This window comes from Mus caroli, chromosome 7 (genome assembly GCF_900094665.2).
Source record: "Mus caroli chromosome 7, CAROLI_EIJ_v1.1, whole genome shotgun sequence".
NCBI lineage: Eukaryota > Metazoa > Chordata > Mammalia > Rodentia > Muridae > Mus > Mus caroli.
The window spans coordinates 104,344,477-104,349,121 of record NC_034576.1 but is presented as its reverse complement, the minus strand read 5'-3'; positions in this window follow the sequence as shown (position 1 = coordinate 104,349,121).

The window sequence follows — 4,645 nt, the reverse complement described above, 5'->3', positions numbered from 1 at the left end:
AAGTTGGAGAGCTTAGGGGTCACGCGGGGTCAGATTGGAGCAGAAGCTGTGCTCCACTCACCAGAAGTCTTAAGATCCTGTGGCGGGTGTTGTGGGTCGCTGGCGAGTGTCAGCAGACCCTGCGCCCCAGCTGCCCCGGTGCTTTTCTGACCGGAAGAGCGAGTCTTCACAATCTAATCAATTTTGAAAATACCATCATCAATGACATCCCCTGATGATTTACTAATCAAGCCAAATAGCCCAATCTTGTTGGTAAATATCATACACTTCAGCCTCTGGGCATGGAAGAGGAAGTAGGATTGGGCAAGGGAAGACAATGAATGGTGAAGCAGACTTAGCCCACCCAGAGCTGTAAGAGTGGCCCAGGTCAGACTGAAATGATGTAGTCTTTGGATGCCCTGCCTGCTCAGTTACTCACTGAAAACGCTGGCATTTATTTTGTCCCTGGACTACACTCTGACTGTGGGTAGCAAGTCCTTGGTCAGGAGAACCCGTTAGCATATTACCACAACTACCAAAACCCTGCGCACTGGTCCTATATTGATCAATTTTCTAGTACACTCTGAGCTGGCTACTGTTGGGTTCTGGGAGATTGGAGCAGACACAGCGTTGGTGAAACACAAGATCTTGCTTTCCAGATTAGTGTAGAGTGTTGTGTTCAGAGGATAGTGAGAGGCCCTAGACAGGGCCGGGGCTTCATTGCTGTTGACCTTTAAAAAAAAAAAAAAAAACCAAAATAACCAAAAAGCCGGGCGTGGTGGCACACGCCTTTAATCCCAGCACTTGGGAGGTAGAGGCAGGCGAATTTCTGAGTTTGAGGCCAGCCTGGTCTACAGAGTGAGTTCCAGGACAGCCAGGGCTATACAGAGAAACCCTGTCTTGAAAAACCAAAAAACCAAAAACAAAAACAAAAAACAAACAACCCAAAAAGAAATGATTGACATCCTGTCTCTTAGTTCTTGCTTTCTTGCCCCTCACTCCATATCTTTTCCATGTCTCCTTGAGTAAGTGGCACCCTGTCACTTTCCATCCACAGTGACACTCTGGGTACAACTTGATCTCCAAATGCCTGTTTGTTGGTTTTTGTATCTCCTTGAGCTAATGTGCTGGGATAATTATATTTTTTTTATAAAATATTAGACATAAAGAGCCTATCGTGAGGTAGCTACTGAAGAAGACCACTTGGACATTGGTTCAAGCCAATAGAATGTCTGTTACCCAGCTGGTGACTACATGGGATTTTTGGGACTAGAGTCTAGTCCCAACCCTTTCTCAGGGTGAACTTTCAAGCACAAAAGTCACACCCTGGGCTGACACACCTCAGTTAGTAAGAACAGTTAGCCAGAAGCCAAAAAGCAAGGTTAGTACATCTGTAGACTTTCCCAGAACTGGGGCCTTTGATGGATTAGGGCTTTGTTCTTGTTTTGGCGGATGTTACTACCTATGTGCTAGGAACCAAGGCCTGAATGGTACTCCTGTCATGGCGTCAGTTTTGCTAAGGTCTGGGGGCCTGTTACAAGCCCACAAATCTAAGAAAGTAGACACAGGGGACTTTAAGGCAGGGGAGGGGGCTAGCCATACAAAAGAGCTCTTTAAGCTCTGGAGAGCAAGCAATAATTTAGAAATGACGTTAGTTTTTTGGTTTTTGTGTTTTTGTTTGTTTGTTTGTTTGTTTTGTTTTGTTTTTGACACAGGGTCTTCTTGTCTTGGTTAGCCTGGCACCCACTATGTAGTCCAGAGTTGCTGCAGCTTTTCGGGGAAGGGGATTTTACGGAGCAAACAATGTTGTATGACTGCATTAGTTCTTTTTCTTAAGGATTTATTTGTTTTCATTTCATGCAGATGTGTGTTTTGCCTGCACATCTGAGTTTGCACATGTAAGTGCAGTACTTGTGGGGACCAGAAGAGGGTGTTGGGTCCCTTGGAATGAATTACAAAGGTTATGAACCACCAAATGAATGTTGGGAATCTAACGTGGATCCTGTGGAAGAGCATCAGGTACTCTTAACTGCTGAGGCATCCCTCTATTCCCAGGGCACTCGGGTTTTGTTTTGTTTTTGTTGTTGTTTGATTGATTGGTTGATTTCGTTGTTGTTGTGTTTTGAGATAGTGTCTCTCGATGTTACTCCAGCTGTCCTGGAACTCACCACATAGACCAGGATTAGCCTCAAATCATAGATATCCATCTGCCTCTGCCTCCCAAGTGCTGAGTTCCAGTGCATTAGTTCTTGCCAACCCAAACTGGGCAGCTGCTACATTAATGCTTCACGTAAGCAGATCTAAAAGAGATAGGAGCTGGACTGTCACTCTTGTTGTTATTATTTTCTTTAGTGTTGGACATTGACCCAAGGACTTACACACACAGCAAGTACTCTATCCCAGAGCTGTATCTCCAACCCTCTGTCACTATTAATAGAGGAAAAAATAGCTTAAAATAAGAACATACATCCAGTTTCCAGCAGCTATGAATGAGTCAGCCGGCTGTACAGAAATCCTGAAAGATTAGAAAATTGGAGATGCGGTGGCCTAGGGAAGAATAATGTGGCCAGCTCTGTGGAAGTGGGACTTCTGGACTTGTGTCACTGATATCACTGGCCACTGTCTACTCTAATGAAGAAGCTTGTCAACCAGGCACTCCTCTAAGAGCGACTCCTCTAAGACAACGTCTGTCTTTGTCAGCCGTGATTTTTTTTAATATATATATATTTTTTATTATGTATTTTCCTCAGTTACATTTCCAATGCTATCCCAAAAGTCCCCCATACCCTCTCCCCCCACTTCCTTACCCACCCATTCCCACTTTTTGGCCCTGGCATTCCCCTGTACTGGGGCATATAAAGTTTTCAAGTCCAATGGGCCTCTCTTTCCAGTGATGGCTGACTAGGCCATCTTTTGATACATATGCAGCTAGAGTCAAGAGCTCCGGGGTACTGGTTAGTTCATAATGTTGTTCCAACTATAGGGTTGCAGATCCCTTTAGCTCCTTGGGTATTTTCTCTAGCTCCTCCATTGGGGGCCCTGTGATCCATCCAATAGCTGACTGTGAGCATCCACTTATGTGTTTGTTAGGCCACGGGGTAGTCTCACTAGAGACAGCTATATCTGGGTCCTTTCAGCACAATCTTGCTAGTGTATGCAATGGTGTCAGCGTTTGGAGGCTGGTTATGGGATGGATCCCTGGATATGGCAGTCTCTAGATGGTCCATCCTTTTGTCTCAGCTCCAAACTTTGTCTCTGTAACTCCTTCCCTGGGTGTTTTGTTCCCAATTCTAAGGGGCAAAGTGTCCACACTTCGGTCTTCGTTCTTCTTGAGTTTCACATGATTTTCACAATAGGCCCAGGAACAGATTAGCTACTGTGATGGGGGATGGAAGCTGTGTAAGAACCTAGTGTTGTAGGGATTGGACCATGCTGGGACCAATCGGATGAGGGCAGGGCCTGGAGCAGGACGGATGCAAGAGCGTCGAGGGAAGATTCAGATGCGGAACACCATTCAGGATCGTTTCATGAGAGACGGGACAGGGGGGAAGCACATCTCTGTGTGGCCTGACCTACTCCAACAACCTGTGTCCTCACAGGCTCTATCTATACATAAAATAATTTCCTCAGAAACTTTATTCATTGATTACACAGCTTTTCAAAATACACTTACTACTAAAGTCTTCCTTGATTACATAAGAATATTGAAAGAGGAACAAGCAAGCAAGCAGCAATTTTGTGAGAACTAAGAGTTAACATTATGATAAAATAAATTTTCTTTCAATTAAGTATCTTCTTCCTCAAGATTGGTGTCGTAAAGCCTTGTGGTTGCAGAATTGCTAGACCGGATGGCTCTATTTGAATTTGATTCTGTTTCAGTTCGGCACAAAACTGATAGACCAAAAGTTATTTCCTGCTACCTGTTATATCAGACTTGGCTTTCTACAAAAGTCCAGTCTCTCTGACCCCTGTTTAATTCTTCCTTCTCTTCCTCTGTATTTCTTTTATAGTTGGCATAAGACCACCATTCTTTTTCTAAGATTCTTAAAATATAGTACAGCAAAGGCAGTGTAGTCTCTTCTTTGTTTTTCTATAATATCAGGAGAGTTCTGGTCTGACAAGTCTGTTCAGGAAAGCAGGCAGTTCACTGAACCAAAATGTTTTTCTCTGTGTCTCTGTCATGAACCCTGTTCCAATATGATTCCTATCTTTATTACAGTTCTGTAAAGAATAGAGGAACTGCTTGCTTTTGCCTTCAGCAAGGCACCAAAGCTTGTCATTAGCTGTATGATCGCCATCTCTTCCTAGTCATACAGTTCCTTGTTTCTGAAACCAGACATAGAAAACTAGTGATTTAATTAGTTTGTCAACTCCTAGATCTTCCCTAAGTTTTTCTTCTTCAACAATTTTTCTCAAAACCTGTCTCATACTTACTAATAACATTCATTACTGATTTAAATTAATAAGTTCTGAAGAAACAGTCAATTTTCTGCATAACTGTTTTCCCCCTAGGGAACTTTCATTCACTTCATTTCTTTTTTGTTTTTTGTTTTGTTTTTCAAGACAGGGTTTCTCTGTGTAGTCCTGGCTGTCCTGGAACTCACTCTGTAGACCAGGCTGGTCTCGAACTCAGAAATCTGCCTGCCTCTGCCTCCCAAGTGCTGGG